Source organism: Eretmochelys imbricata, chromosome 4, assembly GCF_965152235.1.
Source record: "Eretmochelys imbricata isolate rEreImb1 chromosome 4, rEreImb1.hap1, whole genome shotgun sequence".
In the NCBI taxonomy this organism is placed as follows: Eukaryota; Metazoa; Chordata; order Testudines; family Cheloniidae; genus Eretmochelys; species Eretmochelys imbricata.
This window is the reverse complement of record NC_135575.1, coordinates 62390526-62404213: the sequence shown is the minus strand read 5'-3', so window position 1 is coordinate 62404213 and position 13688 is coordinate 62390526.

Genomic DNA, 13688 nt, shown 5'->3' with positions numbered 1-13688 from the left:
TTTGTATCCAAATGTTGAGGCTTGTACCCTATTCTAATCAGTTGAATAGCTATACATAATCCCAAATGAAGCCTCTTATTCCCCTGACCTGCAGGAGTGTTGCAACAGCTGTTACAGCTTTACAGATGAGGATAGGAGATGGATGGTCCAAAAAGGAAGTGAATCATACATTCTATTGCCTTTCCTTGGGGGAATTAACAGGGAACAAAAGAGTCTCCTCTCCACTTCTGTAAGATTAAGCCCATAAGTAGAACGGGGGAAAAGCCCAGCGAGTAATGGTAAACCTAATAATAGAGACCATTTTAAACCCACCAGTACCTCATGCAGCTTTGGATGATGGCAACAGTGATAAACTTAATTTTTTCCCATAACCGGGATGGAGGGGGAAAAAGAAGTCTGGAATGAATGTGTGAAAGGAAAACTACAAAACACACACAAGCATTCAGCTATTGTTTTTCCACAGATAAGCACAGTCAAGTAGAGGAGGTCACCTGCTCTTAACAGAAGCATAAAGTACCCTAGTTACTAGGCTGAGATACAGAGGAATGTCAAAATTCCTCTCTCAGTTTGTAGATGCACCATAATACTAGCCACTAATGTGGGTGGGGGAAGAGATAAACAAGCAGACTGCTTTCAGAGTAACAGCCGAGTTAGTCTGTATTCACAAAAAGAAAAGGAGTACTTGTGGCACCTTAGAGACTAACCAATTTATTTGAGCATGAGCTTTTGTGAGCTACAGCTCACTTCAAGCAGACTGCGACACTGTCTACACAGCTTATTGGTGGCAGCAGGTGTCCCCTAGCCCTTGCAAGAAGTAGAGGGAGGGACGAGAGCAATTCCCACTCATAACTAGGGAGCAAGTCCCACTCCAAAATACACTGGGAGTAGGTTAGTGCCCTAAACACTTAATCTGATAAAATTCAACTGGAGCTGAAATTTTAGAAGGAAGGGTAGAAGGGGAGAAGATGGGAGATCAACACTCAAAGACTTCCAACATTATAATCTGCATCTTTGCACAGTTGTTACATCCAAATCAGTCTGAGCAGCAAAACGGTTTTAAAGTGATGCCTTTAGTACTTTTAAGAATGTTCATATTGACACTGCTGTACACATATTGAATATTATCAGATCTGCAGATCACACTTTTCAAAGGAAAGGAACACCAAATATTTTAATTAAATGGAGCATTTTATTTTTGTCTCACTCATGATTTTATCGTACAGAATTTCACCCATAACCATTCTTCAAAGATGGAGAGCAATAAGGAGCTTTTCCCCAGCTCAGAAGACAAGCATTCTAAAAAATGTTGTTTCCCAACCAAAGTAACTGCCATTTGAAAGAGACGCAAAATATTATATTTGCACACACAAATTAACAAGTGAAATGTTCAGTGTACAGTGACTTTTAGAAATTCATATTTGTTCCCTTTAGTCCATACCTCCTGTTCTCTACCAAATATATTTCTCTGTAAAATATCTCCCAAACTCACACTAAAACAGCACTGCCTTTGAGTGCTCACACACCACAATCCTCACCACAATACTTAGATGTCTGGATCTCAACAATAGCTTTACAATGAAGTAAATGGAGCAACTAGTTGCTAACCACAGTTACAGCAACAGAAAACACTGGCATGTATAACTAGAAATCCAACCTGCCACAAGAAGAAAGGCTCATATTAATCACAACAGCTTAGAAGATGACCATTGAACACACCCTGAGAAAATGCTCATCTGAAACATATCCCTTAAAAGTATGACTGAAAAAGACAAGGCCCCTTTTAGTTCAGTGCATGAGTAAAACAGACAATAAAGACAATGGCCACCAGACAAAATGAAGACATCATAGTTTTAAAAGCTAGCCTTTTTGATTCCAAAGATACTTTTAGAAGGTGGTAAAAGAGGGAGTGTTAATATTTGATTTCTGATTGAGGAAAAATAAGCCAAAAAGGTTTGTTCTCTATGCAGATAAAAAGGCATGTGTATGTGTACACACAGAGCTGCCTTAGAGGACCACCCAAGGGGCAGTAAAAAATTGGTTACTTACAGGTCGGTCTTTAACTGAAGGTCGAACTACATGGTCCTGGAGACCTCGGGACACTTTATCAGAGTGGTTTAAACCTGAGGTTTGGTTTTGGAGGTAGGCTGCTTGCCCGGCTAGATTCTGTCCTGCGCACACACACTTATACGGGAAATAGCAGTGACTTGATTCAGTTAATTACAGCAAGTGTATCCCGTCGGGTGATTCCTCCTCCTCCTCCTCCTCCTCGGTCAGCTGCAGCCCAGAGAGGAAAGGGTTAACCCCCCTTCCTTACCTCATTCTCCCAGCTTCCGCTGGCTTCTCTGGGCGGATCCTGAGAGAGGCAATTAAAGAAACCCTACTGAGAGCCCAAGTTTGCTGAGTGTGTTCAGTCCCGGGGCGAGGGTGAGGTGGGGCGGGCTGCGGCGCGTCCCCTCCCTCCGCCCAGGGGGATGCTGCCTGAGCTCCCCTCCACAACAAGTGCGGCAGCTGGAAGAAAACCCGGCGGCCAGCAGCTGCGCCCTTCCCCACACCCAGCAAGCGCCCTCTCCTCGCAACCCCCCCCCTTCCTCCGCCCCTGCCCGGCTCAGGGCACCTCTCCTCTTGCCCCAGCCGCCCCCCATCCAGGGACCCCGCCCTTGCTGTCGCCTCTCGCAGCTCTGCGCTCTCCCACCGCGTGCGCAAGGAGCGAGGCGCCCCGGGCCGGGTGCAGCACGGCCGCCTGCCCCCACTTCCCGCACGGCCCGCGGCTGGGCAGCGCCGCCGCACCTGGCGGGAGGGCGGGAAGCCCCGCCAGATCTATGCCAAGCCCTCCCTGTCGTTTCGCCATTCGGCCCAGAGGGGACCGGGGGCGCCGCAGGGTGGGGTCCCTGGCTCCTCGGGGCACCCTGCGCAGCCAGGGCGGGGATGCCTCTCCATGCCCTAAACTGATCTCAGTCCCCAGAGCCCCCGCAGCAGCAGGAGGGATTCCTCCCCCGGCAGGCTACAGCCGCCGCGTCTCTCCCCTCTAGCCTCGCGCGCTGCCCTGGCTCCTAGGCTGCGAACTCAGTCCGTCCCAGCCTCCCCCATTTCACCCGGGAGCAGAAAGACTCGCAACCATGGCTGCGGCTCAGCAAACGACAGCATTTCCAGCATCAATCACTGAGGGAGGGCGTGAAGAGAAACACACCCGCGTGAAAGCTCGAACACACCACGACGCAATCAGGGGCCCATCAATCCGTGTCTTGTTCTGCAGCTGAGGGCGGAGGGCTGTACCCTCCTCCCATTTCTTCAACTTCAGGGGACTCACAGTGGCGCACCATTGCAGATGAAACACAGGCGACCAGGATCGCTCCCCACAAGGCAAGGGTGCAGCATGGACCTGCCTTTACTTTTAATGTCCTTCCCCCTCTGAAGTTGAAGATACTGAGTAGGGAGTTAAGCAAGCAGTAAATATACGATCCGGTGCGAGGAACCAGGCTGCGCACAGAAAAACAGCATTTCAGACTCCTGTAAAGTCACAGTGACACAGGTGCTAGAACTAGGGGTGCTGGAGCACCCCTGCCGTGAAGTGATTTCCATCATATACAAGGTTTACAGTTTGGGTCAATGGCTCTCAGGACCCCCACTGTACAAATTGTTCCAAAGCCCCTGAACAGTGGTGCAAATATTTAATTTTTTTATATGGTGAGGCCCTTGGAAAAGACAGAACCGGCATCTACATTACAATGAGATTGTCTTGGTGTTGAAGATTGTTCCTCTTCTTTCCAGGGAGAAAAATCGATTTTAATTTGCAGTAGAAGGAAGGGGGATTTTTATGGCTGTGTTATTACTTCTTGTTAATCCTGCGGCAGGAGAAGCGAGGTCTCACTGCTCCCGAGCCCAAGCCCGACACTTCATCACCCAGCCAGGCGCGAGCACTCCCAGGGGAGCCCCAGCAGCTCAGGTCCAGATGATCTGGACAGACCGGCCGGAAGGCTGGGCAAAGCCACCGCGAAAGCAATGAATTCGAACAAACCGGCGACAGGGTCCCAACCTCGCTCAGCAAAAGCACGGAAGGGAAGGCGGCTCGCGCGACAACTCTTCATAACGCAGCCTTCCCTTGGCCCCTCGTGTCAGTGCCCCAGTGGTGGGGAATTGCATTGTGAATAACACCCATGTCTATAACAACATACATGATCCACTCACACGCAGGCTTCAATCGCGCTATTCACATGTCACAGCCTTGCTCCCGCTCTCAGGGCCACTTACCTTTTCTGCCTCCAGCCGCACGGATCCCCCCGCGGCCCCTCTCCCCCTCCGCAGGGGCCCGGTGAATGCGCTCTGCCTCTTCTCTCCCACACCCCACTGCCTTGGTCTGCCGCTGGGCTCTTCCCCGGGAATCCGGGAGAATGCCACCACCTCCGCCCATCTCACTGCAGCCGGGGCCAGGCAGCAGGAAGAAGGAGGTAACACGCAGGCGCAGCACTAGGCGGGGCTGCCTCAGGTGACGATGCTACTCTCGTCTCTCCAGCAAAGGGACAGCAAAGCCGGGTGGTTTTAAATTTTCTCTCCACTCCCTGAGCAACATCAGGCTCCCACTGAAGTCCGTGGTGAAACTCTCCCCTGACTTCAGTAGTACAGCGTCAGGCCCATGCTTTGCACTTGCACCTGTAGTTCTTCTATCCCAGGAGCTATTGCTTTGGACAGAAGGACAGGAAGGAATAATGACACAAAGGTTGTGGCTTGGCCGAAACCAATGTCATTTACAGGGAAAGGACACTACTCATACACCGAGGCCCCCATCCTGCAAACACCTATGTACCTGCTTAACTTCAGGTACCGGAATAGTTCCTCTGTTGCAGTCGGATTGCTCAGGTGCCTAATTAAACAAGTGTGTAAGTGTTTGCTGGATGGCATGGCCAGTTTACTGAAACTATTCACAGAATGAAGACAGAGACGGGACCCCTTTGGTTCTGTTCAGAAAGGGACTTTTGTTTATGTGCTTGGGATTTTTACGAAACTTCTATCATTTTCCCACTCTGGCCTTCGAGAACTTCCCCATGTCTACTGATTTCTGTGGAGTTAAAAGATGTCTTCTTATTTTTCTCCATAAATGTTGCTGTTTGCAAAATTCAAATATCTGCAGATAGAGCAGTCTGGACGGGATTGCATCTAAATTTTCTAATAAATGATCATGAAGAACTGTTGGTCATTCACTTGAGACAAAATAATACAATGTATTACAAACAGTGGGAAATAAATGGGTTGTATCTTTGGATATCTAATTGGTAATTCTGAATAATGATATAGGTCCTAATACTACAAAAATAATGCACATTCTTAACTTTATGTAGTGGGAGTAATAGCGTAATCCAACGAGATCAATGGTACAATGCATAATGTATACAATTAAACACTTGCTTCTTTGTAGGACTGGGGCATTTGTCTAAATAAATTCCTCTGTGACAGCACGTGACAGGGTCATCTCTACTGACCTAAGTGTAGTACTGACTACTGGTCAATCCACCTTGCCCCCGTCATAGCTCTGTGTCTACACTATGAAATTAGGTCAAATTTATAGAAGTCAATTTTTTAGAAAGCAACTTTATACAGTCGATTGTGCGTGTCCCCACTAAGCGCATTAAGTCAGCGGAGTGCATCCACAGTACCAAGGCTAGCATCAACTTTTGGAGCATTGCACTGTGGGTAGCTATCCCACAGTTCCCACAATCACTGCCGCCCATTGGAATTCTGCGTTGAGCTTCCAATGCCTGATGGGGCAAAAACATTGTCACGGGTGGTTTTGGGTACATGTCGTCAGTTGCTCCTCCCTCCATGAAAGCAACGGCAGACAATCATTTCGCTCCTTTTTCCATGCGGGCGCCATACTGCTTTCAGCAGACGGTGCAGTAGGTCTGCAAACCGTTGTCAACGAACAACCACTTCCGCTGCCACTCTGCTCTCCTGGTGCTATGAATCCACCTCGCAGGTCCTAGTCTATATGACCGTCGTCCGCTGCTTCCACTGCAACTCTGCTCGGCTGCTCTTGTCTCGCCATACCATGGCAAGCATGCAACCCACTTAGCTGTTTTGTCCTGGCAGCAGACGGTGGAGTAGGTCTGCAAAACTGGTCATCCAACCACCGTTTCCCCTGCAACTCTGCTCTCCTGCAGACGCCATATCACGGCAAGCGGCGCGGTGATGAGAGTGATGAGGACATGGACACAGACTTCTCTCAAAGCACGGGCCCTGGCAATTTGGCCATTCTGGTGGCAATGGGGCAGGCTCATGCCATGGAATGCCGATTCTGGGCCCGGGAAACAAGCACAGACTGGTGGGACTGCACAGTGCTGCGGGTCTGGGATGATTCCCAGTGGCTCCAAAACTTTCGCATGCGTAAGGGCACTTTCATGGAACTTTGTGACTTGCTTTCCCCACCCTGAAGTGCAAGAATACCAAGATGAGAGCAGCCCTCACTGTTCACAAGTGGTGATAGCCCTCTGGAAGCTTGCAATGCCAGACAGCTACCGGTCAGCTACCGGGAATCAATTTGGAGTGGGCAAATCTACTGTTGGGGCTGCTCTGATCCAAGTAGCCAACGCAATCACTGAGCTGCTGCTATCAAGGGTAGTGACTCTGGGAAATGTGCAGGTTAGAGTGGATGGCTTTGCTGCAATGGGATTCTCTGACCTTGGTGGGACGACAGATGGAACGCATATCCCTCTCTTGGGACTGGAGCACCAAGGCAGCCAGCACATAAACTGCAAGGAGTACTTTTCAATGGTGCTGCAAGCACTGGTGGATCACAAGGGACGTTTCACCAACATCAATATGGGATGGCCGGGAAAGGTATGCTTGCATCTTTAGGAACTCTGGTCTGTGGGAACGGCTGCAGCAAGGGACTTACTTTCCAGACAAGAAAATAACTGTTGGGGATGTTGAAATGCCTATAGTTATCCTTGGGGACTCAGCCTACCCCTTAATGCCATGCCTCATGAAGCCATTCACAGGCACCCTGGACAGTAGTCAGGAGCAGTTCAACTGTAGGCTGAGCAAGTACAGAATGGTGGTAGAATGTGTATTTGGACATTTAAAAGTGCGCTGGTGCAGTTTACTGACTTGGTTCGACCTCAGCGAAACCAATATTCCCATTGTTATTACTGCTTGCTGTGTGCTCCACAATATCTGTGAGAGTAAGGGGGAGACGTTTATGGCAGGGTGGGAAGTTGAGGCAAATTTCCTGGCCCCTGGTTATGCACAGCCAGACACCAGGGTGATTAGAAGAGCACAGCAGGGTGTGCTGCACATCAAAGAAGCTTTGAAAACCAGTTTTATGGCTGACCAGGCTATGGTGTGACAGTTCTGTTTGTTTCTCCTTGATGAAAACCTGCCCCCTTGGTTCACTCTACTTCCCTGTAAACCAACCACCCTCCCCTCCCCGCTTCGATCACCAGCAATAAATCAGAGGCAATAAAGTCATTGTTGTTTCAAATTCTTGCATTCTTTATTAATTTGTCACACAAATAGGGGGATAACTGCCAAGGTAGCCCGGGAGGGGTGGGGGAGGAGGAAAGGACAAGGCCACACAGCACTTTAAAACTTATTGAATGCCAGCCTTCTGTTGCTTGGGCAGCCCTCTGGGGTGGAGTGGTTGGGTGCCCGGAGGCCCCTCCCCCTTCCCTCAGCATTCTTGGGCGTCTGGGTGAGGAGGCTAAGGAACTTGGGGAGGAGGGTGGTTGATTACACAGGGCCTGCAGTGGCGGTCCGTGCCTTCCCTGCACCTGAACCATATGCCGGAGCATATCAGTTTGATCCTCCAGTAGCTACAGCCTTGCATCCTGCCTCCTCTCATCACGCTGCCACCATCTCTCCTGTTGCTCGAGCCATCTATCCTCTCAGGCGTCCCTCTTGTCCTCGCGTTCATTTTCTGCTTTCCTGAACTCTGCCATTGTTTGCCTCCACGCATTCTGCTGAGCTCTTTCAGTGCGGGAGGACTGCATGAGCTCAGAGAACATTTCATCGTGAGTGCATTTTTTTCACCTTCTTACCTGAGCTAGCCTCTGGGACGGAGATGCTAGTTGCAGCATTGAAACATTTGCAGCTGTGGGAGGAAAAAAAGAGAGAGTAAAATTGAAAAAGACACATTGGCCATTTAAAAGGAGGGGCTGATGTTTTCGGGTTAACGTGCAGCACAAACCCAACTAAGCCCCCACACACACCCAATTCTCTGGGATGATCGCTTCACCCCTCCCCTCACCACATGGCTAACAGCGTGGATGATTTCTTTTCAGCTACAGGCAAACAGCCCAGCAGGAACAGCCACCTCTGAATGTCCCCTTAATAAAATTCCCCTATTTCAACCAGGTGCCCATGAATGATATCACTCTCCTGAGGATAACACAGAGAGATAAAGAACAGATGTTGCTTGAATGCCAGCAAACACCGGGACCATACACTGCCATGCTTTCTTATGCAATGATTCCAGACTACATGGCCTGGCATGGTAAAATGTCCTACCATGGAGGACGGAATAAGACTGCCCTCCCCAGAAACCTTTTGCAAAGGCTTTGGGAGTACGTCCAGGAGAGCTTCATTGAGATGTCCCTGGAGGATTTCTGCTCCATCCTCAGACACGTTAACAGACTTTTCCAGTAGCTGTATTGGCAGCGAATGCATCCCAAGTCTTCAGGGCTAATTAATCATTAAACATGCTTACTTTTAAACTGTGTATTATATTTACAAAGGTACATTCACCAGAGGTGCCTTTCTCCACCTTCAAGGTCTGGGAGCCCGGTTTGGGAGGGTTTTGGCTCCAGGGTGATAAACAGTTCCTGGCTGTCAGGGAGAATGGTTTCTCCGCTTGCCTGGTGTGCGCTATCATCTTCCTCGTCCCCAAAATCCTCATCCCTGTTGCGTGAGACTCCCTTGCAGGAGTCCACGTACAGGTGTGGGGTAGTTGTAGGGGTACCCCCTAGAATTGCATGCAGCTCATCATAGAAGCGGCATGTCTGGGGCTCTGACCCCGAGCGGGCATTTGCCTCTGTGGTTTTTTGGTAGGCTTGCCTGAGCTCCTTAAGTTTCATGCAGCACTGCTGCAGGTCTCTGTTATAGCCTCTGTCCTTCATGCCCTTGGAGATTTTTTTCCACATATTTTGGCATTTCGTCTTTTGGAATGAAGTTCTGATAGCACGGATTCGTCTCCCCATACAGTGATCAGATCCAGTACCTCCCAGTCGGTCCATGCTGGAGCTCTGTTGTGATTCTGGGACTCCATGGTCACCTCTGCTGATGAGATCTGCATGGTCACCTGTGCTGATCAGCTTGGCATGGTGGCCAAACAGGAAATGAAATTCAAAAGTTTGCGGGGCTTTTCCTGTCTACCTGGCCAGTGCATCTGAGTTGAGAGTGCTGTCCAGAGCAGTCACAATGGAGCACTCTGGGATAGCTCCCGGAGGCTAATACCATCGAATTGCATCCACACTACCCCGAATTCGACCCGGCAATGACAATTGTAGCGCTAATCCCCTCGTCGGGGAGTACAGAAATCGATTTTAAGAGCCCGTTAAGTCAACAAAAATGGCTTTGTTGTGTGGATGGGTGCAGGGTTAATTGATCTAATGCTGCTAAATTCGACCTAAACTCATAGTGTAGACAAGGACTAAGAGTTAAACGGTCTATTATAGATACAACGAACTGCAGAGAGGAAGGGCAAGGCTCCCCCCTCAACCAATTGGGGATAAGCTGAGAGAAAGGGACAAGAATAAATGCTGCCTCCTCCCACATAGCAGGGCAGTTGCTTGCAGCCACCAAAGGGAATAACAAGTTTCCTGCAGGGCCCTGAGTTAGCAGGGAGTAGATAGCAGCAGGAGGTGACCACAAAACCCTCTGAACTTGAGGACGAAGTGGGGCCAGTTGAGGGAAACAAATTGCAGCCCAGCTCCAGCAGGAGAGCTGGGAGCTCCTGCCATAAGGAGGAGACTAGAGACTGAGAGGTAATCCTAAAGTAATAATTGCTTGAACTACCCAGCTCCCCCAGGAGGACTGGGGACTCCCACCATAAGGAGAGACATAAAGACTGACATATTTCAGAGTAACAGCCATGTTAGTCTGTATTCACAAAAAGAAAAGGAGTACTTGTGGCACCTTAGAGACTAACCAATTTATTTGAGCATGAGCTTTCGTGTAGCTCACGAAAGCTCATGCTCAAATAAATTGGTTAGTCTCTAAGGTGCCACAAGTACTCCTTTTCTTTTTGCAAAGACTGACATAGAATGCTTGAGAGGACTGGGAAGGGAACCTCAAGTGACCAAATAGCAAGTGTAAAAAATCGGGATGGGGGTGGGGGGTAATAGGTGCCTATATACGAAAAAGCCCCAAAATCAGGACTGTCACCCTAAGGGAACCTAAAGGGCAGGCTTCAGAGGAACTCTCAAAGCCAGAGGCATCTTTTATTTATTTGGACTCTTTGTTCTGCCCCCCTTTGTATGAGGTTTTGTCATAAACAAGCCCTGAGGAGAGTATTATTGAGTCAAGCATCATGAGTGCCTGAAGTGGAGTTACTGGCTTCCTGAGAAGGGAAACTGAGACAAGGAGAACATACAGTGCTGCACTAATTCAGTACGGCGGGCTACAGGGCAGGCTTGCCCTAAAACAAAGCTATTTCCCATTTGATCACACATGGGAATCACTTATCCCACTTTATCAGAGGAAAGTGTGTCATGGGAGAAAATAATCTGTGCAGGAGGATTAATCTTTTGTTAAATGCTATTGCCAACATTGATGTCATTGTAACTATTTATATAGAAACAAGGTAAAAGCCTTCTCTAAACAAACTCAACATAGCCCTGAGAAAGTAGTGTGTTTCTGGAGATGAAGCCTTTACAGACTCCATTCTTGCTCCCAGATAAGCATCACCCTTTCCATTCTCATCTCAGTACCTCCTCCCCACTGAGTCAATACCCAGGATTTCAGTGACGTCAGAAAGTCGGTAGGCAAAACAGGCATGTCAATAAATTCTCAAAACCAGTTATTAGAAGCAGACTCAGATCAAGCTGTATCTTATTGGGCTAGGAGGTGCTTCCTAGGATGGGAGGAATTTTCACAATCCCAAGCTTTGAAAAACACTCCAAGGGCTTATCTGTCTGGGGAAATGTACTGGGGCGGGGAGCAGGTGTATACATACACACCATTATAATCCTTATGGACATCCTTATGCTGGAATAAATGCCATTAAGGGAGTCATACTGGTAAATTTCCCCTCGTAGACAAGCCCTAAAGTACTAGTCATGATTTTAAAAGGACTTTAGCACAATTTAAAATAAAGTTAGCAATTGTCTGGGTTGTTCTGCTACAATACTCAACTAATATTACTATTGTCCTTCCCTACTTGCTGCCATCTGAAAGCTGTAAACAGAGGAAAAAATAGGTTCCCCACCTTTTATACTCATTAAAATACACTGACTAGAAGACAGTTATTATTTTTCAACCTTGTCTCTCCAAAACAAATTTACAAAATAAGGCTCTGATCTTGCAAACACGTATATCCATGAATAACTTTTGCTCACATCTGTATCCTACTGAGTAAAACTGGTACTATGGCTCAGGGCCCCATTGTGTTGGTCATTGTAAAGACAAAGAGTAAGACAGTCTCTGCCCCCATACATAAGTCAAAGGATGGGAGGAAAATGATACAATAAACAGTTAATTGTTGCTGAAAATTGGCTCTGCACCAATATTCATACCTAGTTTTGCCTCCAAATGTCACTGGCCTCTGTGGGATGGGGGAGCCTTGGTATTGAATTCAATGAGTATACTGGTGTTCGTGAAGCTACTCATGTGCATAAGTGTTTGCAGGATTGGGACCTAAGACAAACCACAGTGGGCACATTTTCTGCTGGCATAAATACATGCAGTTCCACTGCTTTCAGTGGAATTCTACCTATGTACCCCATCAGAGAATTCAGGGCAGTATTTTCTGAATACCCTTTTTCCTTTTCCTGATAAGAACATGTTCAATATTTTTAAAAATTTGAAAGTACTGATCAGTTCTTGAGATTTTTTTTTTTCATAGTAATTTTTTTTTTTTGCAGGGGGGAGAACAGGAATTGCATTCTTGCTCTAGAATGTTTAGTTTAAATAAAATAATAATATCCTTAGACAGAGAAAGGAGTTCTCTGCTGATTTAATAATAAAAAAAATATAATAAAACATTTCCATTAAAAAGCAGTATTTTTTTTATTGTTAAGACTATACTAGTTGCCCTCTTGGCTTCTTGAAAATGCAAATAACAAAATAGTATAACTCCATCAGATGAAAATCTTAATTATATAAATCAGATAAACTATTTTGTTTTTCTCAAGTAGCAAGCAGTAATTTTAAAATCTGAGACACGATGAAATATGTATGGTCTGTCCATACAGAAACAAACTGTTCAATTATAATTATAGTAAAAATATATGTTACATCATTTCTAGCTCTTGTTGGTGATTTCCCAATGTTCTTATTTTCCAAAGATTATGAAAGATGTTTTTTTGACTAATAATCAGATATAATTAACTTACAATCTTAGCAGTTGTCTATCTAAAACTCCAGCTGCATTTTAACATTAAAAATTGAAGATGAGAGATTATGAACTAGGGGTGGAATCTATGAAAGGGTTTAGGGGTTTCAACACTGAGCCTTGTGGTGCCTAACTTCTAGGCACCTAGAAAATGACAGAAACAATACCAGAATCCAATAATCCAAGTTAGGCTTTTTGACTCCCTATACAATGAATGGAGAGAGAGAGACATAAGAATGTAGTCCATGAAAGCCAGCACAGTAGGTAGGGAGCCACCTAAGCTAGCCAATGGGACATGCCCACAACAATGGTGTGGGCAAAGTCCTGCCCCTCTCTTGGAGATAGGCACCTATCTCTGCTTAGCCATCCATGAATTGAAACCAGCTGCCTGGAGTCAGGAGGTTTAGGCATATAACTCATTTCTTGCAGTAATGACTAAGGTTCCTGCCTTGCTTCACACGTAATGGTAAGAGGAGGAGGAGAGGGTAGCAGCAGCCAACTTATAACATAGCCTAGTGATTAGTGTGCTCAGCTGGGATACAGGAGACCTAGGCTCAATTCAGCCCTCTCTACCAGAGGGAGAGAAAGGATTTAAAGAGGGGTCTCCCACTTCAGAGCGATCTACCCACTCAGCTATGGGATATTCTGATATTGTAATAATTGGGGCCTACAAATTTACCCTAATTGTGAGCTCAACTGTAAAATGAATGTGTAAATTCATAAGATGTCACAATACCATCTGATGTTGACAGGAAAAGTTGTGAAAGAAAGAGAGACTGATTGAATTAGTACAACAAAAAGTTCTGATATAATTCAAGGTCAGTTATGATCATGCTTGGTAAACAAAACAATCATGGAACCAGAAATCAGTGAACCAAAACTGGTGTGTCAGGAACTAGGTGTAATTGGTGGACAAAATAATGGGAGGATGAGCTCACCCATCACTCCCTTTTGGGGTCCTTAAAGAAAGAGACTGTGGGGAGAAAAATTGGCTATAGGAGCAAGCTTCACTGCCATGGCTGCCACCCCCACCATCTCCTGGAACCCTGGGCCTTCATCATCCTGAGAGATGCCCTGACCAGATTGGACTAGAGAGAGGTACCCAGCTGACATTGCCAACTTTACTAGCTCCAGCTGAATCCCAAACCCC